The sequence below is a fragment of the Phyllopteryx taeniolatus genome, chromosome 9 (genome assembly GCF_024500385.1).
Source record: "Phyllopteryx taeniolatus isolate TA_2022b chromosome 9, UOR_Ptae_1.2, whole genome shotgun sequence".
NCBI lineage: Eukaryota > Metazoa > Chordata > Actinopteri > Syngnathiformes > Syngnathidae > Phyllopteryx > Phyllopteryx taeniolatus.
The window spans coordinates 7,893,456-7,919,752 of NC_084510.1; the positions used below are offsets into that span (position 1 = coordinate 7,893,456).

General features: G+C 41.2%; 1 protein-coding gene across 2 annotated transcripts in view; it reads right to left on the reverse strand.

The window, feature by feature from the left end:
- Positions 1–24,069, reverse strand: part of camkvb (CaM kinase-like vesicle-associated b) — a 46,171-nt gene extending 22,102 nt beyond the window's left edge. For both annotated transcript variants that reach the window (XM_061786030.1, XM_061786029.1), the window contains exon 1: positions 23,893–24,069. The gene's annotated coding sequence lies outside the window, so the exon portion shown is untranslated. The remainder of the gene's footprint in view (positions 1–23,892) is intronic.
- Positions 24,070–26,297: the final 2,228 nt, after the last annotated feature.

Consider the following 26,297-nt stretch of genomic DNA (forward strand, 5'->3'; position numbering starts at 1 on the left):
GTACTGTATATTGTAGGTTTCTGTACCTGTGCTCCTTTGTATATTTTTATGTTGTCGCGTACACAATCCTCACATCACAAGCTCTCCTGCTCCGGTTACTGACAGTGCAGCCCTGAAGTCAAGTGCAAGTTTACACGGGGAAATGTATTACATATTTGCTTGCTGGTATTTAGCAGCAATATTGCAATGCCAAGACTACCAATTAGTATGCTAATTGTCACATAGCCTTATAATGACTTAATCACAAAGACACCCAGTAACTCCAGGCACAAAAACGTTCAACTCATAGCTTGTTGTGACGTCCTTACTTTTGACAAAAAAGCAGATCCAGTATCTGCTATCTAATGCTCTAATTTCTTCAAAGTATTGTCGACAAGCTCCATCTTGTAAGTTATTTTCTCGTTAGGTTTGAGGCTGCTCAAAGAGTCTCATACCATTTTAGTGAGTTGAAAATAAGAAGTCCACAGCATGAAAATGCCTTTGGGGGGTATTGTTTCAAACTTGCATTTTGTTGTCTGATGTGCAGCTCTACTCGTTAATGCACTCATTGCTGAAGTTAGTGTATATTGGTAAGATTTTGATTCCTTGTATTGGACCTCAATTTTCTACTGAAAACTAAGTACTGTACTTAATGCCTGTCCAAACACAAAAAGTAAATGTGAAAACATAACCAAGTGTAAGACAATATCAGTGGATAACCATCCATATCCATAAATTCCATCAAGCGTTCTCCAAGGGGCAGACCTCCTCCAAATAATAACCGGTTTCTCCCAATATCCCTGCTGATCAGAGAATCATCATCCATCTTCATGGACCTCCAGAATCAGCCGAGACAAGACTCACTGTCGACACCGTAGCACCACCTTTGCTCCGATGTCCTCTCAGTCAATAAATGGTAATCTATCAGACTATAAACTCGGGGTATCACACCTATTTTCATGGTGGGGCACATCATAGTTATGGCTGCCTTTAGGCAGCTAGTTAAACAGTGAAAGCGCATAAATGTACTTTATAATTACTGGGGTTGTACCTGAACGTCAAAAACCATGGTTTGGTATGTACTTTGAGTTTAAGGCAAAAATAGGGTACACATTCGATATAAAAAGGGAACACAATGCAACAACTGCTTATCTTTTGCCTTAACAGGGACAGATTTAAAGTTTTTGAAAATTAACACAAAACATCAGCAGCTTAAATGTTTTGTGCAACATCAATAGTTTGTCTTCTTAACACCTGCTCTACACCAAGCGACACACCTGAACATATCTGAACTTGTGCAATATGCAGTGATCTGAATGTTTTCAAGAGTGGCTGACTGTAGGCGACTAGTTTTACTGCGAATTTGAATCACAGGTGAAGGGCGTCACAACAGATATAAAGCTCAATCAACAATACCATGTCGCATCACATGATCTTTCACAACAAAATAAACATTTCTGGGTCGCGAGAGCCAGCCGGCTGCCGCCGAGAGGGTGTGGATATTGAGAGGCTTTATTCACTGACTGCACACGTGCATTTCAGCCACACATAATTATTTATTATTGTTGCACAAAACTGTATTGGTTCTGCTTGGCGGTGGCCGAATGGCTCATGTTTGTTGCCCAGAAATTGTAATTTTTGTTGTGAAAGCTGATAGGACATGGGATTTCTGATTGGCCGTTAAATCTGCGATATTCCGACGCCATTCAAACAGTGTTGCCGACAGTCGATCGCTTATGAAAACTAGTTGCAGAACCCCGCACACTGTACAACAGTTCACTCATGTTAAACCATGTTGCTCAGTGTGTGATGGGCCTGAGAGAAAAGGAGAAGAAAAGAACCAAACAGGGATAGTATTATATTGCTTTTATTGGTGTGGAGAAGTTGTTGTGTGCTATGTTTGATGTGTATATATTACTACACAATATAAGAGGTGAACCACATTTTATTCAAATGGCGTTTCTGCTTTTCTTTCAGAAGTAATATTCAAAGCTTGCAATGAAGTTACATCCTTAGACTTTCCTAAAACTGCGCAATGATTTAAAATATAATGTAAATGTGTAATGTGCTTCTCAGTCTCACCAACTAATTTCTCGCTGGGAAAAAAAAACAAAACAATGCAATATGATCTCACTTGACAGAATGTTCATAAGAAATAGGATTTCGTTACTGCAGCATGCTTTTGGATTCTTCTTAAGAGAAGCCATATTAGTGGTTGTTTTACAAATTTCATCAGAGTTGAGCAGCTGTGTTTGTGGGTCTGTTTCTGTGCTGGTAAACAGTTGTTGGCGACCTCGCTGTTGGCTTTCCAACCATCGGAGTCACAGAACCATGTGACTTAAAAGCTTATGTGTAACAGAAATGCTAGATATCAGCCCTGTCACCATGGTAACACTGCTGCATTACCAGAAAGAGACTGCCTCTATCCACAGGAGACGACATATTCTTGAAGAAAAAAGAACTTTGCCTGCTGTTGTCCACTCATCCAATTAGGGTGAGCACATGTCTTTATGTCCTACTGTGAGAACAGAACCACTAGAGGTTAGAAGCAGTTGTGCATATGGCCTTGACGAACCCTGAGGAATCACATGGATTGTCCACGTGGAAACAACTAACAAAACCATGTTAACTGTTCTGTGAAACACACACAACACAAAGAAAACAGAAAAAAAATTAAAAGGCGCTTAAATTGTGGTATTAAACATGACGGCAAAGCCAAAATGTGATTTGAAATTCACACAGTGCACTTCATTGATTAGGAGCAGAACGGCAGCTTTTTCAGAGCAGTTTTGTGTGTTTTGTTGGTCTACATTGCTGCTTCTTTCATAGTAAATCATATCTGCGTAATTTATATTGATAAGTTGCATCAAGACATTAAGAGAGAGTAACTTGAGTTTGCATGAAATGTGGCTAGTACTAGTTTTTCACATAAAAACACCACTGAATACCACCACTAACAGTCAAGTTCAGGCAATGACTAATTATATCAAGTTTGGAGAATGTATGAGCTTTGGGAAAGAAGTAACGATAATTTGATACAGAACGCAAACATTGTTATTTGCGGCCATTAGCTGGAGACATAGTATCATGGAAAATGTACCAGTGTGTCGACAAAATGTGTCTCTCAAGTCCCTGGGGCGAAATTAATCTTTTGTTCAAGTTTCTCTGCTCATGAAATGGACAGGGTGAAGATCCAGAGGCATTTTCAAGTGACAGCTGGAGTCCAAATTGCTCTGTGGAGTTTTCAACACGATGGTGGAGTATTTGTGTTTGGTGATTGTGCCACATACACACAGTATAGTGTACGTGAGTGCTGCCTCCACGAGTTTTTAGCCACGCTTGTTTTTTACCCTTCACTCTGGGCTCTGATATCACAAATAAAAGCCACTGTAGTCAGGGTTTTGCACCCAGTTATCAAGGTTATGACAGCTGGACTCACCATTGGCAGTATATGGGGCAGGGTATACTATCAGTCACTTTCACGAGAGACAGCCAGCCCCTTTGGGCCCGGTACACACATAAAGAAAAACAGGCAGTTTTTCTCCTGATTTTGCCCCTTCCAAGACCAAGGACGTCGAACGTCAGGCTATTTTATGTTTTACTGTATAAGTTTATCCTATAAGATTAACATTTGGTCTAAGGTGTGTTAATAGTGGATTGTCAAAATAATAGGGTTCGAAATGGGTCGCGGCCAACAATCTTAAATATTAAACGTGTTCAATATTTAAGACCAAAAAGCTTCATGTGTGTGGGAAATGCCGACTGCTTGATCATAACATATTATGCCACAGATTAGAGAATTGTGTGTATTACTGTACTTGGCTTGTAGTCCTATTTGGAAAACAGGTACTACTTTGTGTCAATAGGTAATTTATAGTCTAAGCAGACAGAATCAGAATCATCTTTATTGGCCAAGTACTTACTGTATGTTAAAACATATAAGAAATTTGTCTCCGGTAGTTGGAACCACTCTAGTACGACAGAAAACATCCACTATGACAAAATATAGATTCAAAATCTCACCAATAAGCACATTTAGTACAGAGAGTCATGGAGCAATGAAAGGGTAAAGTAATGTGGTAATGCTGGTACAATAACAAGTGCGCAAATAATGCAGTCGTCAAGTAATTTAAAGCAATTTAAATTTAACAATTAGTGCGATAGTCTGATAAGGTGAAAATTGTGCAAATAATGCAGAGTCCTTAAGTATATAAGTGGCGAGTAGTAACCAACAACAGTGATCCAAATAATATAGATTGACAAAGCTACTACAATGAGTACAGTAATAATGTAATGTAAATCACGTGGAGTTACTCAAGGTTCCATCCTCGGGCCTCTACTGTTTAACATCTACATTATATGCTCCCATTAGCTAAAATAATAGAAAACAATGATATAGGTCATCAGAATAATATACCTTAATATTTAAATTCAATAAATCATCAAGGAGCAGCTTGTAAATGTATAACTTGGAGGCTCAAAAGGTTGATTTTCATTCTCAAAATATATGGAAATAAGAATTTGCTATTAGATAAATTCTGGTCTGTCCCAAAGTATTGTCCAGATCCCCCTTGGACATGACATTAAAACCACTCAAATGTATTGCTTCATATTCGCTCTGTCATCATCATGAAGTTTTTTGACAAAAATGTTGGCTGCAAATTTGAACTACACTGTAAATCCAGATTTGTATTGAACTCAAAGAGACGAGTATATATAATTTAAATTGATCTATTTTGTTGGCGTTACTTGTTAACTCTGATTAAATTGAACTTTTTTATGTGCTTTCTTATTGAAATTGTGTTGTTTTTTTTTAAGTCCAGTCAATAGTTTTTACTAAAACCAATTTATTTTGTATTACTAAATTACCAATATTTTTTGTGAAATTTGAGTAAATGGTACTTTTTCATTGCTTATCTTATTGTAATTATGTGTTTGAGCTCAGGCGGCACGGTGGACGACTGGTTAGAACGTCTGCCTCACAGTTCTGAGGACCGGGGTTCAATCCCCGGCCCCGCCTGTGTGGAGTTTGCATGTTCTCCCCGTGCCTGTGTGGGTTTTCTCCGGACGCTCCGGATTCCTCCCACATCCGAAAAACATGCGTGGTAGGTTGATTGAAGACTCTAAATTGCCCGTAGGTGTGAATGTGAGTGCGATTGGTTGTTTGTTTATATGTGCTGTGCAATTGGCTGGCGTCCAGTTCAAGGTGTACCCCGCCTCCTGCCCGATCATAGCTGGCATAGGCTCCAGCACGCCCGCGACCCAAGTGATTAGAAGCGGCTCAGAAAACGGATGCATGAAGAATGTTTGAGCTCAAACAATGCAGGTGCATTGGCCCTGCCCCCGCACATACACAGGTACACCAAAAATCTAGTTCAAGCCAGTTTTGACAGAGAGGCATTGATCGATGAGATCTGATTTTGAACTTTAAGATAAAGCACACTGTTAGACATTCCTGTAAATTCTACAGCTATTTACCGAATGAAATACTTCAAAGTGATGATACAGTAATTAACTACAGTTTCCACTGCATCATGGTATTTTGGTTGACGTCATACAGAGTTACTGTATTGCGCATGCAGCAGAATTGTGAAGCCGTGCGGCTCCTATCACGCATTACACCATAAAATGTTGACCTGTTGCCGTAATAAAGACGTTAATCCTTAATGTGTATCAACAATAAGGACTAACGTAATGTTGATCATGTGTTTATGTTTCACATAGTTTGTTGGATGTGTGTCTTAGTTACTTCTAGCAATTTTTTTTTCATGAAACCCTGACTGTCGGTTGTATGCAATAGAGTGACGGTCTGGTCATCAGTACGACAATGATTAAAAGCATTGATTTGACACTGTTGCCTGTTAGTTACTGTAATTCAAGTTGACAGTAACTTAACGACAGCCATGTTGCCAGTAACTTACTGGCAAAAAAAAACCAAAAACTATGAAATACCCATCAGTGTAATTATCCAGGGTTCGCAGTGTACTTCACAAGCTGGGTCAAATTAGTAGTACAAGCAGTAGAGTCTACTTAGCCAGGGTTTATTATGTGTACCTAACAAACTGAGTTAAATGAGTAGTTAAATAAGTAGAGTCTATTTATCCAGGCGTGGCACGGTGGGTGACTGGTTAGAGCGTCAGCCTCACAATTCTGAGGTGCGGGGTTCAATCCCCATCCCCGCCTGTGTGGAGTTTGCATGTTCTCCCCGTGCCTGCGTGGGTTTTCTCCGGGCACTCCGGTTTCCTCCCACATCCCAAAAAACATGCATGAATTGGAGACTCTAAATTGCCCGTAGGCATGACTGTGAGTGTGAATGGTTGTTTGTTCCTATGTGCCCTGCGGTTGGCTGGCAACCAGTTCAGGGTATACCCCGCCTCCTGCCCGATGACAGCTGGGATAGGCTCCAGCACGCCCGCGACCCTAGTGAGGAGAAGCGGCTCAGAAAATGGATGGATGGATGGAGGTTACCTAAGTAAACTCAACTTATTCGGGTTGACAGTGTACAGTATGACTCTTGCTAAAAAGGCATTTATCAATTTCATAACATGCTGTTCTCCCTCTTATGTTAGGCTTAATGTATTTCAAACATCACATTCAAATTCTGTTTCCACTTACAATATAACTTGTTCTGTTCTGTGACAACATTGGCTCTAATGAAATGCAACTCTGCGGGCATAATGGAGCCATTTTTAACTGACTCGTCTAAAGCAAACAAGTGGCTGCAGCACAAAGTGTGCGGAGAAAACTGGAGACGTAACACTAAAAGCCCATGGGTTTGGTCCTCTGATGCATGCTTGGCCTTTTTCATATAAACTAATAGGGCTCGAAGAGCAGACACGGCACACTGCAAAAATCTTCTATGTACCACAAAGCTCGACTCAAGCATCTTTTCCGCCCACGTGAATGAAGAAATGTAATCTTAGAGGCCTTTCTCCAGTCAATCGTAGCAGTCTGTACCTAAATATACTGTTTTTCTGCCTCGTGTTGGCAGTGATGCAGTTAATCTGTTTTGTTGTAATATGGTGTGTGGCGATGCTCAATGAGGAGAGCAAAAAACATGCTGAAAGAACAAACCGGGCATAGCAGTGTCAAGCCAGCCACATGGGAGCATGTGACAGGAGGTCGGCATGGTGAGAGGTTGGGAGATGTTCGACTGTGGTGTGAATTATTGTTGCTAATGGAGCACTCACCACCACCCACCAGGATTTTTGTCCTGATCCTTGTGCTTTGCTCATCTGTTCCCACTAAAACTAATGCCAGTATTCTTTTGAACTAGAAGTCTGGCGTTTCTGTGTGATTGAATTAATAAAACAACCAATTCTATACTGACATCTCCAGATCTGGTTGGGTCATAAAATCTGTGCCACTAACAACTGACCAAGGTATTCCTGTTTTAATAGTAGTAATGTAAAACAGCTTGGCGATTTACAGTAGCTTCATGTAAAATCGAAAAACGGTTCCTCCTCACACCTCAGTAATTAATCTGACCATTCTCTGTGGATTTTGTTGGTTGCCTTGGTTACAAAGTCATTGTGTGTGGCATGGCAATACTGTACTGTTTCTGCTTCACACAATTTAAATGCAGGGGGGTGGGTTAATGTTTTATGCTGCACAAATGTAGGGCACATTTATTTTTTTTTACAGTTATTTTCTTATGTCTTGAAGGTGCAACAAATAAAAAAAACATGCGTTCTCAATAATGTATCAAACGTATTCCCTGCTCATTGTTTGACTTTTTTTCACTGATGAATATTTGAAAAAGACCTCCAAAGAATGGTTGACCAATGAAAGTATCATACAGGATAGTACCAGCTTCGACTTATCTAATGAACAGCATTTGAGTTATGGACTATACTTACTAAAAACAATAAATGGGCCTGATACAACAACTTAGATACAAAAAATAAATAATTATAATAATACAAAAACAGATACTGTACAGTATTTCAGAACAAGTGTGTGCTTCTAACATGGTTTATGTCCAGTGTTGACTTGTTGCTAAAAAAAAAAAAAAAAAAAAAAAACAATTTAAGTTGTCGAACTAAAAGTTATAAAGGTGTCACCAGATTGTCTTTGGTGATTGCTCTTTGCAACACTAAACTTTTGCACCCTGAGAAAAGAGCAAGATGAATGTTTTATTGTCTTTTTCATTAAAAAAAACAACAATAACAAATTTATCAGCTACAGCATGATGGCGCGCCATCGATTAAAGTCATGTGACATCCGGTCGTCATGCAACTAATAAAAAAATAGATTTCCCCTGTCCTTCATCTGTGCAAACTGCTACGTATTCCAGTACAACAAGTAGAGGCGCAAGCACTGAGAGCAGCAATAAATCCTGTGATTCACATGAGAACTATATTCAGGATCTGGTCCTTTCTGAAAAGCAACCAAAGTAACGTACAGTACACACACACACACACACACACACACACACACACACACACACACACACACACACACACACACATATATATATATATATATATATATATATATATATATATATATATAAAGCAATTGAAAGTGCACTAGCAGCTCAATTGGGTTGAGGGAATTACAATTAGTTCTAAATAGTGGTGGTAGGCTATATTAAATTAGCTTCCGATGTTTACTTTACTGTAGATGTGCAGTTGCATAACTTATGCCAGCTGTCCTCTGCAATAGGCACATTGCACTTTAGCTTATTTTATTAAGTGTGAAGTGAACCAAAACTTTGGACATTCTCTTTTACAGTCTTTTATGCACTCTTTCCTCCTGGCTTGCGCTTATTGCTCTGCAGTAACAGTCCGTGTGGAAAACAAAATCACTGCAAAATCCTGCGATACAGCAAAAAATCCACGATATAAATTAAATCTGCGATGCAGAGGAACATGGCTACAGTCTCGGCATGAATCAATGTCAAGGGGAAATATTAACCATTTCCATTTAAAGATTCCCCTTCAAACTTTCTATTTGTGGATGATAGGCAGGATGGCTCTTTGAAGCTCCAGGATGCCGTGAGTAACCCTTCAACTATGGATAATACTTAAGGGCAGACAATCCCCTCTGTTGGATTGCTTGACATTAATAATAAATGATGCTTTAAGCAATTCCAATCCAATTCAATTTGTGATTGGGTGTACTATTTCTGTGTAATGAAAAGAATGAGCAGTGAATGTGTCATTAAAGTAAATGATTCTTGATTGAGAGAATGATTCGTCCCTGCCAGTGCCATATGTGCCACATGTTGGTCACCACATGAGAAACATTCTAGAGGGCCACAACATTTTAAAGGAAAAACATATACTGTAGCACTACTAGAAGTAGTAATGCTCATAATTTAAAAAAAATAAAACTAATTTCAGCATTATAATTTTCTGTCTGCAAAAGCTGAGGTCTCCACTTCCAAATTGCTGTAATTTATTTCCTAGGAGAACGCCGTATACAAATGGACAGTCAGATGCACGACAAGCAAAACAAATTTGATGTAAAGTAACACCTAATAGGAAAACACTGTGAGTCATTGACACCAACAGTACCCCAAAATTTTTACCATCGCCGATGCTGTATTAATTGTTTAAACCATAATTATACCACAAACTATAATCCCCCAAAAGTTTAATATACTTTCAAACTCATTGTACATTACCTATACGAAATTAATGGTTTAGATTGGATTTTGACTCTGAAAAAATTATTAGTCTTACATTAGGTCAGTTAGGCTAAAAAGGGCACAGTAATGGACTGCTGCAGTACAGAATTAAGGCATAAATATTTGACTCGCCGTAGTACATACTGTACATACCGGTACGTATTATTGGGACAATTTTTGGCCAGATCCCCACCTTTCAAACTCAGCAAAGACCCAATAATCAGATGTCTCTCAAGATTATCCTGACTAATTCAGAGTGGTTTCTCCTCTCCGAGATGCTAGGAAAATGGTCATGGATGACAATTGTAAATGTTAGGCATTATATATTTGCTATCGAGAATCTTTATATCTGTGGCCGACACTGAGGACGACCAAGATACGCACTCTGTGATTGTGAGATTAAAAGAAAGATAATCCGAACCCTAACCCTGTGTAAAAAAAAAAAAAAAAAAAAGTGTGTGTCAAATAAAATGGGTATAAAAAGTCTACACACCCTCATTCAAATAACAGGTTTTTGTGATGGCCATGATATGTAGTTGAAAAAAAAAAAAAAATCTCACTCTTTTATGACTGGGATCTGACTATGTTCAGAAGAAAAAAATGACATTCAAACTCAGAGCATGATGCTACAACCACTATGCGTTTCACTGTATGTATTGTGTCCTTTTGGTGATGAGTGGTGTTGTGTTTGCATGAAACATACCTTTTGGAATTTTGGCCAAAAAGGTCAACTTTGGTTACATCGGACAATAACAAAATCTCCCAAACACGTTGAGAAAAGATATATCTTCTTCTTCTTCTTTTCCTTTCGGCTTGTCCCTTTAGGGGTCGCCACAGCGCGTCATCCTTTTCCATGAGAGCCTATCTCCTGCATCCTCCTCTCGAACACCAACTGCCATCATGTCTTCCCTCAAGACATCCATCAAACTTCTCTTTGGTCTTCCTCTAGCTCTCTTGCCTGGCAGCTCCATCCTCATCATCCTTCTACCAATATACTCACTCTCTCTCCTCTGGACGTGTCCAAACCATTGAAGTCTGCTCTCTCTAACTTTGTCTCCAAAACATCGAACCTTGGCTGTCCCTCTGATGAGCTCATTTCTAATTTTATCCAACCTGGTCACTCCGAGAGCGAACCTCGACATCTTCATTTCCGCCACCTCCAGCTCTGCTTCCTGTTTTCTCTTCAGTGCCACTGTCTCTAATCCATACATCATGGCTGGCCTCACCACTGTTTTATAAACTTTGCCCTTCATCCTAGCAGAGACTCTTCTGTCACATAACACACCTGACACCTTCCTCCACCCGTTCCAACCTGCTTGGACCCGTTTCTTCACTTCCTGACCACACTCACCATTGCTCTGGACGGTTGACCCCAAGTATTTAAAGTCCTCTACCCTTGCCATCTCTTCTCCCTGTAGCCTCATTCTTCCCCCACCACCCCTCTCATTCATGCACATATATTCTGTTTTACTTCGGCTAATCTTCATTCCTCTTCTTTCCAGTGCATGCCTCCATCTTTCTAACTGTTCCTCCAGCTGCTCCCTGCTTTCACTGCAGATCACAATGTCATCTGCAAACATCATGGTCCACGGGGATTCCAGTCTAACCTCATCTGTCAGCCTATCCATCACCACTGCAAAAAGGAAGGGGCTCAGGGCTGATCCCTGATGCAGTCCCACGTCCACCTTAAATTCTTCTGTCACACCGACAGCACACCTCACCGCTGTTCTGCTGCCCTCCTACATGTCCTGTATTATTCTAACATACTTCTCTGCCACTCCAGACTTCCGCATGCAGTACCACAGTTCCTCTCTGGGTACTCTGTCATAGGCTTTCTCTAGATCTACAAAGACACAATGTAGCTCCTTCTGACCTTCTCTGTACTTTTCCATCAACATCCTCAAGGCAAATAATGCATCTGTGGTACTCTTTCTAGGCATGAAACCATACTGTTGCTCTGTCCTGAGTCTAGCCTCCACTACTCTTTCCCATAACTTCATTGTGTGGCTCATCAACTTTATTCCTCTATAGTTGCCACAGTTGCTCTGCACATCACCTTTGTTCTTAAAAATGGGCACCAGTACACTTTTCCTCCATTCCTCAGGCATCTTCTCACGCACTAGAATTCTATTGAACAAGCTGGTCAAAAACTCCACAGCCACCTCTCCTAGATGCTTCCATACCTCCACAGGAATGTCATCAGGACCAACTGCCTTTCCATTTTTCATTCTCTTTAATGCCTTTCTAACTTCCCCCTTACTAATCATTGCCACTTCCTGGTCCACCACACTTGCCTCTTCTTCTCTCCCTTCTCTATCATTTTCCTCATTCATCAACTCCTCGAAGTATTCTTTCCATCTACCTAGCACACTGCTGGCACCAGTCAACATATTTCCATCTCTATCCTTAATCACCCTAACCTGCTGCACATCCTTCCCATCTCTATCCCTCTGTCTGGCCAGCCTGTATAGATCCTTTTCTCCTTCTTTAGTGTCCAACCTGCCATACATGTCATCATATGCCTCTTGTTTTGCCTTTGCCACCTCTACCTTTGCCCTGTGTCGCATCTCAATGTATTCCTTTCGCCTCTCCTCGGTCCTCTCAGTGTCCCACTTCTTCTTAGCTAACCGTTTTCCTTGTATGATTTCCTGTACTGTGAGGTTCCACCACCAAGTCTCCTTCTCTCCTTTCCTGCCAGAAGATACACCAAGTACTCTCCTGCCTGCTTCTGTGATCACCTTGGCTGCAGTGGTCCAGTCTTCTGGAAGCTCTTCCCGTCCACCGAGAGCCTGTATCACCTCTTCCCAAAAAGCTGCACAACACTCGTCCTGTCTCAGCTTCCACCACATGGTTCTCTTCTCTGCCTTTGTCTTCCTAATTTTCCTCCCCACCACCAGAGTCATCTTACACACCACCATCCTATGCTGTCTAGCCACACTCTCCCCTACCACTATCTTACAGTTGGTAACCTCCTTCAGATTACATCGTCTGCACAAGATGTAATCCACCTGTGTGCTTCTACCTCCGCTCTTGTAGGTCACCCTATGTTCGTGCCTCTTCTGGAAGAAAGTGTTCACTACAGCCATTTGCATCCTTGTTGCAAAGTCTTCCACCATCTGTCCCTCCAAGTTCCTTTCCTGGATGCCGTACTTACCCATCACTTCTTCATCACCCCTATTACCTTCACCAACATGTCCATTACAATCTGCACCAATTACGACTCTCTCTCTGTCTGGGATGCTCAGAACTACATCATCTAGCTCCTTCCAGAATTTCTCTTTCACCTCTAGGTCACATCCTACCTGTGGGGCATAGCCACTAATCACATTACACATAACACCCTCAATTTCAAATTTCAGCCTCATCACTCGATCTGATACTCTTTTCACCTCCAAGACATTCTTAGCCAACTCTTCTTTTAAAATAACCCCGACTCCATTTCTCTTCCCATCTACACCATGGTAAAATAATTTAAACCCTGCCCCTAAACTTCTAGCCTTACTGCCTTTCCACCTGGTCTCCTGGACACACAATATATCAACCTTTCTCCTAATCATCATGTCAACCAACTCCCGAGATTTTCCTGTCATAGTTCCAACATTCAAAGTCCCCACATTCAGTTCTAGGCTCTGTGTTTTCCTCTTCTCTTTCTGCCGAAGAACCCGCTTTCCACCTCTTCTTCTTCTTCTTTGACTTCGACTTCGACCCACAGTAGCTGAATTTCCAACAGCGCCCTGCAGGTTGACGGCACCGGTGGCGGACGTTGTTAACCCGGGCCACGACCGATCCGGTATGGAATTCTTTGGATGAACGCTCATATTTGTTTGGCAAGGTTTTAAGCCGGATGCCCTTCCTGACGCAACCCTCTGCATTTATCCGGGCTTGGGACCGGCCTACAGTTTGCACTGACTTGTGCCCCCCATTTGAGAAAAGATATATATCCAGTGTAAATGGCCTGTAATGGATCTGAAATACTCAGTGTTTTTTCCAGTAACATTCTGAAAGACTGACCTTGCTACAGTTTCGAATGGCTCTTGACCACAGAACTGTGATACAAGCTGTTCCATCTGTCTTGTCACTGTCACTCATCTTTGTTTGGATTTCTGACTTCTCTGCATATTATTGGGTGTGCCTGGAAATGAGCTGCAAGTCAATCAGATGACACATTAATTTCCAAATCCCTGTCAAATTTTATTGTCACCTATCTGGTGACCAAGATGTTTTTTTTTTTTCACTCCCACTAAGTGGCCAATCACTAGTGAGTCATATTCATGAGCACAAATCTTTTGATATTACCTCCAGAATTTTTTGTTAAATAGCTGCTTCCTTGTACTTAGTAGAAATGTGCCAACAATATGAATATTTAAAGCTTTGATACAATGAGTGAAGGCTTGTCTACAAGCACAGATGGAGCTAACACACATGTGAGACATAAGTAAGAATTGATGTGTGTATGTGTGTATAAGGAGACCCATAAGCAAAGATTTGTTTTCAGTAATATGCAACCTAATGTCAGATTGCTAAAACACTTAGCTACCACTACAACTGCAAAAATCATCAAGTATCTCTTGTACTTTCACAAACGTCTCACAAGAATCACCTATACCGTGCTGTGAAAAAGTGTTTGCCTCCTAGTCGAATTCTATTTTTTAAAATATATTTCCCCCACTTTAATGTTTAAGACCATCAACCCAAAGATAACCCAAGTAAAACCATAATGCAGTTTTTAAATGCTGATTTAATGTTTTAAGGGAAAAAAGCTTTCCGAACCTACCTGGCCCTATGTGAAAAAGCAAATGCCCTCCCTGTTAAATCATGAATTAACTGTGGCTACAATCACCTTTTTGGGAAAGGTGAGTTCATTTTAACTGGCAACACCCAAGCCTGATTGTCTCCAGACCTATTCAATCAAGAAATCACTGAAATGAACATGTTTGACAAAATGGAGATGGCCAAAAGATCTTAAAATGCTGCGATCCAAAGAAACAGATAAAATATAAAGTAAGTAACAAAAATCAGTTGGGAAAGGGTTACGAAGCCATTTCTAAAGCTGTAGGACTCCAGCGAACCACTGTGAGAGCCATTATCCACGGAGAAAACATGGAACAGTGACAACTCATCCAGGAGGTCATAAAGAAACCCAGAACAACAGCTAAAGAACTACAGGACTCCCTTTCCTGAGTTAAGGTCAATGTTCATGACTCAACAATAAGGAAGAGACTGGGCAAAAATGGCATCCATGGCTGAGTTAAATTAAAACCACTGCTGACCAAAAAGAACATGACGGCTCATCTTACTTTACTCACAAGGGTTGTTAGGTAAAAACACCATTAATATTTCATTCAGTTGTAAAGTGGTAGTGGAGCTGCGTAACGGTCAAGGAGGTCGTGCTATTTGTTGGAGGCTGATTTATTGAGTTTTTTTGGAACGGAAGAAAGAACGGCATTGTAAGTAGGAGATGTCGTAAGCCCCCTGTTATGTTATGGTCTTTCCACCTTCACGTAGATGGCCTCTCACTTATTTTTCAAACCATTTGTCTTCCCTGTCCAGAATATACCCATTTTTGTCCTCAAAATGGTACTACATCTGAAGCCACCCAGGAAAAACTCTATCACCATGTCAGAATTTGACATGGTGATAGAGTTTGACCAAAATACTATAGGGGAAATGGTTCAGCAGCTGAAACCATCAACTAGCCTTCTTCACTCAATACCATCTGATTTTTTTTCAAAACTTTTGCAAAGTCTGTGCTAGCTGAATTGCAGCAAATAATCAATTGCTCACTTCAGTCTAAAGCTCTTAAAGTCTCTTAAAGCTCTTAAGCCTCTTCTTGTCATGGTCTGTGTTTTGGTTTGGGTTGTTTAGTTTTGTTCCATGTTTTCCTGTGTTCCATGTTTGTCGTGTGCTCATTAGGTTGTTGTGTCCACCTGTTCTCGTCTACTTTGTGTTGACCAATCAGCTCTCTCTAGCCACTCGTCTTGTCCAGGTGTTCCTCGTTGTCTCGTCAATTTGTTTGTATTTAGTTCCCTGGTTTCTTTCAGTTCTCGTCGGTTCATTGTCGTTGTCACATGTCTTGCCATGTCATAGTCGCCAGTTGTTTTTGTCATAGTCGCCAGTTGTTTTTGTCATAGTCGCCAGTTGTTTTATCATTGTGATTAAATATTAAATATTATTATTTTGAGATTCCCGCGCTCCTGCCTTGCCTCCCTGCTTCCCTGCAATTGGGTCCACCATGTTCTTGCCTTGCGTTCCTCGCCGTCGCCCTAACCATGTTCATGACAGAATCTTCACAATCAGAAAAATCTGAATCTAAAGAAACATGTGGATGTACAATAGTAGGGCATGGTGAATAACTAGGACAAGTGGGGGGACCCGAGGAAAAGGACAGAAAAGACTGAATGATAGGGCTTACTGTAGGAGGCTAGGTATGGATGGCAGGTTGAGGACGGTGGGAGGCAGTTTGGTGGCGTCCAGGGTGACGCCATGTTCTTCCCGCTGGGTCCTGTTCTGGTCGGTTCATTCTGTCATGAACATGGTTAGGGCGACGGCGAGGAACGCAAGGCAAGAACATGGTGGACCCAATTGCAGGGAAGCAGGGAGGCAAGGCAGGAGCGCGGGAATCTCAAAATAATAATATTTAATATTTAATCACAATGATAAAACAACTGGCGACTATGACAAAAACAACTGGCGACTATGACAAAAACAACTGGCGACTATGACATGGCAAGACATGTGACAACGACAATGAACCGACGAGAACTGAAAGAAACCAGGGAACTAAATACAAACAAATTGACGAGACAACGAGGAACACCTGGACAAGACGAGTGGCTAGAGAGAGCTGATTGGTCAACACAAAGTAGACGAGAACAGGTGGACACAACAACCTAATGAGCACACGACAAACATGGAACACAGGAAAACATGGAACAAAACTAAACAACCCAAACCAAAACACAGACCATGACACTTCTAAAAAATAGATCGCTGGACGCTTCCATGTTAGCAAGCTATAGACTCATCTCAAAATCCCTTTCATAGCCAAGATTGATGAGGAAGTTATTGTTAATCAACTCAACAATTTCTTGAGCTTAAATTGACTTTTTGACAAATTTCAATCAGCTTTCCGAACTCATCACAGTACAGAATCTGCTCTTATCCAAGTGCTAAATGATATAAGGTTGAATACTGACTCAGGAAAGTTGTCAATTCTGGTCTTGTTGGTTCTCAGTGCAGCTTTTGATACAGTAGATCAAAATATACTGCTGGATATACAGGTTGGAAACATGGGTAGGACTAAATGGAACAGTCCTTAAATGGTTCATATCCTACCTGGAGGAAAGGAGTTATTTTGTAACCATTGAAGGTGTTTAATCTCATCAAATGGCAATCACTTATGGGGTCCCTCAAGGGTCAGTTCTTGGACACCTCCTGTTCAGCCTGTATATGCTGCCCTTGGGTCAAATTCTTCAGAACTTTAATTTTGACTATCATAGCTATGCAGATGACACACAGTTATATCTAGCAGTGTCTCCAGATGACTACAGTTCAATTTAGGTTTTGTGTCACAGTCTAAAACAGATAAATAACTGGATGAGCCAAAATCTTCTTCAATTAAACCACAACAAAACTGAGATAATTGTTTTTGGAAATAAAGAAAAGAGGATTGCTGTTTGTAAATACCTGGAGTCTTTAAAAACCAAAGACCAAGTCGAAACCTTGGTGTACTGATGGATTCCGACCTGCCTTTCAACAGTCACATCAAATCAAATACTAAAACTGCCTTCTACCATCTGAAGAACATATCCAGAGTGAAGGCTTGCATGTGCCAAGCAGACCAGGAGAAGCTCCTCCATGCTTTTATCTCAAGTAGACTTGATTATTGTAATGGTCTTCTGACTGGACTCCCCCAAAAGAGCAATAAACAGCTGCAGCTCGTTCAGAATGTTGCAACTCAGGTTCTGACCAGAACAAAGAGTTCAGAGCATATTACTCCAATTCTAAAGTCTCTACACTGGCTCGCAGTCAGCTTTAGAATAAATTTTAAAGTTCTCCTACTGGTCTATAAATCACTAACTTGTTTAGGTCCTGAATACATGAAAGAAATACTAATGGATTATAAACCCAGTAGGGCTCTGAGAACTACAGACTCAGGTCAAATAGTGGAGCATAGAGTCCAAAGCAAACATGGTGAAGCAGAATTTAGCTGTTAGGCTGCACACAAATGGAATACGTTGCCAACAGAAGGGACCTCAGCCCCAACTGTGAATGTTTTTAGGTCCTGGTTAAAAACTCTTTTTTTTCTCATACATTTTAGAGCATATTTCTTGCACTGTACATTGCTTTAATTGTACTTTGATGTTTTTCTGTTGTTTTAAATGTTTATAAGCATTTTTTCCCTTTGTTTTAAAATGTTTTTAATCATGTAAAGCACATTGAGTTACCTTGTGTATGAAATGCGCTATATAATAAAATTTCCTTTGGTTTGCTTAATCGCGAAAATAATCGTGACTAGTCAAGTATCAAAACAATCGTTTGTGGTGGCCCTAGTATCCACATTTTGCAATTTATAAAAGTCATGGCTTCCTGTAAGTCTAGTATATCAGCTTTGTGTTCACCCAAACAGAGCAACATTTCACCCTGATTAAGTCAATTTGTGGGTACATTCAGATGATCTTGTCTTTATTCCCATATTCATGCTTTTTTGACATTTCTTTTGTGTTGTGCCATGAGATTTTTCTAATGTCAAATCGGTGCCTTGGCTCAATAAATGAAACAGTGAAATTGTATTAGACGGACAACTGTTTCAAGAAATACGTTACGCACTGTACATTTTGTGATGCAAGCTGTTTACAGTTGCTCTCATGTGAGTTGTGAGCATTGAGTGAGTTTGTCTATATTTGAATCATGATGATGACCTGTTAGCAAAAAGATGTGAACTGTAGAAAATTACTGCGAAGAGTATCTTAAATCATCACATTCATGATCAATGGCACTCATCATTTTCCTTCTCATCCACTGCTGTATTAGTTATCAGCAATTTGTATTCATTATTCCAGAATAATTGCATATTTTAAATGGTCTAAACCTGGTTAATGCTTATTATGTATACTTGCGTACTACGAGATATATATTACTTATTATGTATATGCTTATTTTTTTGGTCCATTGTGCCTAAGCCGCTTGTTTGAATGTGCATCAGATTGGGTATATTCAACGACACTGAGGCCAAGTCTAATGTAACCTCTGGTGGTGTTTGATTTTTTATGCAAGGACAGTATAGCCCATTATCCAAAATAATGTATTTACAGTATCATTGAATAACTCCATATGGTTGAGCACGGCAGTAGCTGCTGCTATACAAAGATGGCCGTCGTACATCCTGAGCAAGGCAGTAACCATGCTCACAGAACTTCTCTCCAATAATGCATGGAAAGCATGAGTGTATAGCTTACCTTAGCCTGACACTGACACTGTAAATTTTAATGTCCCCTTTGGAGGACAGTAAAGGTTGATTGAGTTCTTCTGAGGGCTCAACGTAGCTTGTTTTGAAGCTCTCTTATTTCCTACTTTACAATGAGAGCTGGCATTACGTGAAATCCCATGTGACGTGTGTGTGGAGGGGTTCTATTTTATTTGTATTTTTTTTTAACCTGTCCTGTTCAACTGCATGCCTATGCAGAATTCTGGATCTGTATGCCTTTTGTGTTGGAACAGTTTTGCTGTGCAACGGGGAGGGGGATTCAAATACTCCCTCTGTTTATTTATTTATTTATTTATTTATTTTTTATTATTCTGATGTTTGTTCTGTGTAACAGCAGTGTTTTGATGTCAACATTCAGCACTGTTCCCTCAGTACTCACAGGATGCCAATGGTTTGCAACATGGGACTTGGTAAGGTCTCATTATAGTTCTAATCATCCATCCATCCATCCATTTTCTGAGCCGCTTCTCCTCACTAGGGTCGCGGGCGTGCTGGAGCCTATCCCAGCTGTCATCGGGCAGGAGGCGGGGTACACCCTGAACTGGTTGCCAGCCAATTGCAGGGCACATAGAAACAAACAACCATTCGCGCTCACAGTCATGCCTACGGGCAATTTAGAGTCTCCAATTAATGCATGTTTTTGGGATGTGGGAGGAAACCGGAGTGCCCGGAGAAAACCCACGCAGGCACGGAGAGAACATGCAAACTCCACACAGGCGGGGCCAGGGATTGAACCCGGGTCCTCAGAACTGTGAGGCTGACGCTCTAACCAGTCGGCCACCGTGCCGCCTAGTTCTAATCAGTATACAAATATTAAAAATGCATTCAGTATGGACAATATACACAATGTCAAACTGAGGCGAGAGTGTGGGGGACACCTGTATGCTTAATACTGAATGTGCCTACTGTGAGGAATAATAGATGAGATGAGATCTGGCATTACATGAAAATCCCACGTCACGTGTGTGTGTGTGTGTGTGTGTGTGCGTGTGTGTGTGTGGAGGGGTTCTATTTTATTATTCTTTTTTTTAACCTGTCCTGTTCAACTGCATGGCTATGCAGGATGGTGGATCTGTATGGCTTTTGTGTTGGAACAGTTTTGCTGTGCAAAGGGGGGATTGGGGTGGGGTGTATTGAAATACTCCCTCTGTTTATTTTTAGAATTTTTTTATTATTATGATGTTTGTTGACCGGTTCAGGGTGTACACAGCCTCCCGCCCGACGATAGCTGGGATAGGCTCCAGCAGTTCGCGACCTGAGTGAGGATAAGCAGTAAAGAAAATGGATGGATGGGTGGATGTTTGTTGAAAATGCAGCTGAACAGAAAAGGAATTTAGTGGCTGGGGGCACGTCGTGATGACATGCAACAACTAACGAATAGGACAAGATGAGAGAGGGGAAAAGGGTAGGACAGGATGTTGAAATGAGCAAGGCAGTGCTACTGATGAGTGGTGTGGTGAAATGTTTTTATGATATCTTAATACAACATGTGTTATTGTTAGTGGTTCCAGCACAAGCATTTGAAGCCTATACCGTGTCTATGGAACTTATTTGTGAATAAACACCATATTACATGCATGTTAGTCAAGTGGTGTACGGAGTTGATGTGCCGGCACACCGAGGAAGGAAGGGCCTGGCCCCCTTCGCCCGCAATGAGGGGCCAAGCCAGCGCGCCCATCCCGTGGGGGATCTGGTCAGGGTGACGCTACCTACTCCCCAGGACTCAGGGTGGTCCCCCAGCCCAACCAAAGCGCGGACCATCACCGCCCATGCCCACAGTAGTCATAGTGTGAATGAGAAACCTAGTCAGCCATAGTAAAACATGGTGCATACTGGAGGGGGTGAGGGGGGTTTGCAGTGGGAATTCTGTAAAGTTTTGGTTCAGGATTGGAAGGGAATGGGATGAATCCCTGGGAGGGAGTTGGATTGTTTTCTAAACACTCAATCATGACTGAGAGGGCAAGGCATCAATCTCTCTGGGAGTGGGAGGGAGCGAGAGTCCAAATCTGCTCCTGTGTCAGCCTCTCCGTTGTGTGATAAAATGATGAAAAGCATTAAATTCCTCGGCATCTCACACTTGTCACCGATAGTTTTTCTCAAGCTAAGCCATGTATTTAATTCACCTAAATTGCCCGCCGTGGCATATCTGTTTACATTTAATGTTGAATGTACATGTAAGTAGTAAGAGAGAGAGCGTGCACGAGAGAGACAGTAAGAGAGAGAGAGATAGAGGGGGGAAGAGAGAGCAAGAGAGAGAGAGAGAGAGAGAGAGAGAGAGAGAGAGCCCGTGCAGCATGAATGTGAATAACGGGATCGTACATGTTTTGGTACAAGAGATGGATTAGTGAATTAGTTGAAAACTAATAATATCAAACATTTATTGAGCAGCAGTTTAGCCCATGTGCTCATCCACGCTGTGGCGGACTCTGGAGCCACAATAAATGCGCTCCAAAGCTGCCTCGTGTCCATGTGTCATCCACAGAAAGCCTTGACAGAACTTGACAAACTTAAGGGACCCCATTAGAACGTGAGAGGCCAAGTGGGAATGTACTGGCATCTGTGGTAAACCGCCATTGGAAACATAATGCGCCTTTGATCCTTCGGGACTCAGCAGCCCCATTCCTCCATGGCCCATCTAAGGTGATAGGCAGTGAGAAACCTTACCAGGAGAATTTAATATGGGCGGAAAATATGGCCAAAATCCCACAGCGCACAACGTTTTGGGAGCATAGTGTAAATGTAACCTTAGGTAAATAAAGCAGTCAGCTTCTGCACCATCTCTACTCGAAATCATTTTTTTAAGCGCCACTTTTCTTTGAGTCCGCATACAGTACAGCAGCCAGAGAAAGAATAAATTTGATATCATTAGTTTAGATTCAACCCCTTCACTAAGACATTGAACTTGCTCATTTACTAGACACGTGGACAAAATTCTTGGGACTGTCAAGACATTCGTTCCAGTGGAATGTGCTGCCCAGCGTCAGAAAGCTTTGTCTCAACCGCAGGTCATGGGTCCCTCCAATAGGATAAAGACAGCTAAAAACACACAAGAATATCATCCATCCATTTTCTGAGCCGCTTATCCTCACTAGGATCACGGGCGTGCTGGAGCCTATCCCAGCTGTCATCGGGCAGGAGGCGGGGTACACCCTGAACTGGTTGCCAGCCAATCGCAGGGCACATACAAACAAACAACTATTCGCACTCACATTCACACCTACGGGCATTTTAGAGTCTCCAATTAATGCATGTTTTTGGGATGTGGGAGGAAACCGGAGTGCCCGGAGAAAACCCACGCAGGCACGGGGAAAACATGCAAACTCCACACAGGCGGGGCCGGGGATTGAACCCGGGTCCTCAGAACTGTGAGGCTGACGCTCTAACCAGTCGGCCACCGTGCCGCCTACAAGAATATCAATGTACAAATATTGGACAATTCTGAAGTTGTAAGCCCTCATCTAAATCCTATTGAACATCTATGTGGAAACTGAAACATGCAGTCCAGAGAAAGCACCGTTCATAATCGTTTGACTGTCGCAATTGCTTAAAAAGGTTGTGCAAAACATATATAAATTTATAAACTTTAACAGAACAGCATCAATTATTTTGCCTGTGTGCACATGTATATTCGCATCGCTTTTTTTTTGTTTTGGTAACAGTATGATGAAATGCCACACAGGATTCTCCTATTTTCAGGTGCTAAAGTGTGCAAATTTGATAATATTCTAACAAGAATATTTGTGGCTTCAGCGAAGTACATAAGTACATAAAAATAATAAAACAGCCTCAACTTGAAGGGCAAGTTTGATAAATAAATCGTGTTAACACAACGGGTGTCGACATGGCATCTTCGCCGCAGTACTACAGTAATTCCCTCTTTGCTTCTATATTACAGCAGTGTTTTGATGTGAACATTCAGCACTGTTCCCTCAGTACTCACAGGATGCCAATCGTTGGCAACATGGGTCTTGTACGGAAGTCTTAATGGCTGAGGACTCGCTAAAGTCCAATTATATTTCTAATCAGTATACAAAAATTAAAAATTCATTCATTTTTGGTTTTAAAGCAATGTAGATGATGGCCATAAAGTGAGTGTAGGAATATGCAATGTCCCCAGGCTAATATTCTGCCATTGCAAAGAACATGAACGAGTCAGACAGATTAGTGTCAGTGTGGCACAGGCAGGCACCGCGAGTATAATGTAATCTCCTGCATAGCGATGTAGCAGGATTTACTGCAATCTCCATGAACTCACATCTATTCAAAACACAATGTGTGACTTTCAAAAAGTACATTAAATGTAAAAAAAAAAAAAAAAAAAGAAAAAGTGCACTGAGATGACAAAATAAAATTTAGCTTTAGTAAATGTTCTATTACATGAACTATAGACAGTGTTTCAACAGCCTGTCTGAAAAGATTCATAATTATAGTTGTTTACTAAATAAAATGTAGGTCGCAATATAGAAACTGATCATATAACGCCGTCTGGCACTGTCTCCTCACTATGTTAAACTTGACAAAACTTATTCATGTCCCTGTAATGATCCTTTGCAGCATCTGAATTGCAGCATCAGGCCCAATGAACGGAACCATGCAGCGGATGTGGAGCAAAGCCAGGTCTCACTGAGAACTATGAAATACTCTTATGGTAATATTTTTTAATCAAAACACTTTATTAGGAAATAAAAGACATATTTATAAAGGGAGGATATTCTGCTCAGAGTGTGATCGCGTGCATCCTAAACAAACATGAAATTATACACAAAAGAAGGTCATTTTGAAATCAACTTACCTTGACACCAAATTCTGTCTTGAAACGATCACGAGTTAAAAGTCGAGTTTTTCCCTCGCAATGAACCTTTCTATATACCAAATGTGTGTAAGGTGTGTACAATGAGTTGTTCAAAAGCAAAAGATATGCTGTAGTAGTGTATAGCGCACCATCTGTTGTGCCGCTGTGCATCGAGCAGGGCTGAGGAGGAGGAGGAGGAGGAGGAAGGAGAGACGGGAAGAGGAGGTGTGCGTGCGTTCACATCCCGCGCACACACACGCAGGGCTACGTCACCTCAGTAACACAGTACATTTGGACTTTTATTTAGAAAAGGAAGCACGCAAATTGTACCATTAAATAATAATTATGCTCTTATTTGTCATTACTGCGTGAATGATCAATGATGCTTTTCAACTTCACCATACGATGTCAATATTTCTGAATGTTATATAAGGGTATATTTGGGTATATTTCTGGCACAGTAGAATAGTGGAGAACACATAGTAATTAGCAATAGCTTTACTGGGTTCATGTTTTTTGTCGTAGATATACAGTGCGTACGGAAAGTATTCAGACCCCCTTAAATTTTTCACTCTTTGTTATATTGCAGCCATTTGCTAAAATAATTTTATAATTTTTTTGGCCGCATTCATCTTTCCTTCAATTGCAACCAGTCGACCTGTCCCTGAAGCTGACAAACACCCCCACAGCATAATGCTGCCACCACCATGCTTCACTGTTGGGACTGTATTGGACAGGTGATGAGCAGTGCCTGGTTTTCTCCATACATGCCACTTAGAATTAAGGCAAACAATTTCTATCTTGGTCTCATCAGACCAGAGAATCTTATTTCTCACCATCTTGGAGTCCTTTAGGTTGTTTTTTTTTTTTTTTTTTTTTTTTTTTTACCAAACTCCATGCGGGCTTTCATGTGTCTTGCACTGAAGTGAGGCTACTCTGCCATAACGCCCCGACTGGTGGAGGGCTGCAGTGATGGTTGACTTTCTAGAACTTTCTCCCATCTCCCGACTGCATCTCTGGAGCTCAGCTACAGTGATCTTTGGGTTCTGCTTTACCTCTCTCACCAAGTTCTTACCTTCTCCCGCGATTGCTCAGTTTGGCCACACGGCCAGCTCTAGGAAGGGTTCTGATCGTCCCAAATGTCTTCCATTTAAGGATTATGGAGGCCACGGTGCTCTTAGGAACCTTAAGTGCAGCAGATTTTTTTGTAACCTTGGCCAGATCTGTGCCTTGCCCCAATTCTTTCCCTGAGCTCTTCAGGCAGTTCCTTTGACCTTTGACCTCATGATTCTCATTTGCACTGACATGCACTGTGAGCTGTAAGGTCTTATATAGACAGGTGTGTGGCTTCCCGAATCAAGTCCAAGCAGTATAATCAAACACAGGTGGACTCTAATGAAGGTGTAGAACCATCTCAAGGATGATCAGAAGAAATGGACAGCACCCGAGTAAAATATATACTGTATATGAGTGTCACCGCAAAGGGTCTAAATACTTATGGCTGTGTGATATTTCAGTTTTTCTGTTTTAATACATTTGCAAAACTTTCAACAATTCCGTTTTTTTGTTCTTTCAATATGGGGTGCGGTGTGCACATTAATGAGGAAAAAAATGAACTTAAATGATTTTAGTAAATGGCTGCAATATAACAAAGAGTGAACATTTTAAGGGGGTCTGAATATTTTCCGTACCCATTGTAGATTTAGGTCAAGTCTTCAAGTGAATTGATTGTTATTAGACTACTAAAATCACTATGATGATGATGAAGATGATTATTGTTAGTAGTCGTAGTTGTAGTAGAAGTGGAAGTAGTAGTAGTAGTAAAGTCGTAGTACTCATAGTCATCATCCAAAACGCTTGGCGAAAACCCTCGGGTATGGAGTTTGCATGTTTTCCCCTTGCTTACATTGGTTTTCTCTGGTTTCCTCCCATTCATCCATCCATCCATCCATTTTCCATACCACTTATCCACAGTTGGGTCGCAGGCGTGCTGGAGCCTATCCCAGCTGACTCTGGGCGAGAGGCGGGGTACAGTCTGAACTGGTCGCCAGCCAAGGCAGGGCAGATTTCCTCCCACATTCCCCAAAATGGGTGCAAGGGTTTTGATTGTGAAGGGTATTTTTTCTATATGTGCCCTGCAAATGACTGGCAGCCATGCCCCTCGAGGGCCCAAATCAACTGGATTGGGGTCCAGCTCACCAGCCACCCTAATGAGTACAAGTGCTATGGGAAATGGATGGATGACTCATCGTCATCATCATCATCTGACTACATCACACCACCAAATCAACAGAAAATCTTTTCAAAAATAACAAATCTTCATTTTTTCAAAAGGACAGAAATTAGAGGGTGCATACAGTAGTTGTTCTGAGATTCTGGTAAAACTCCAATTTGTTTTTATATTT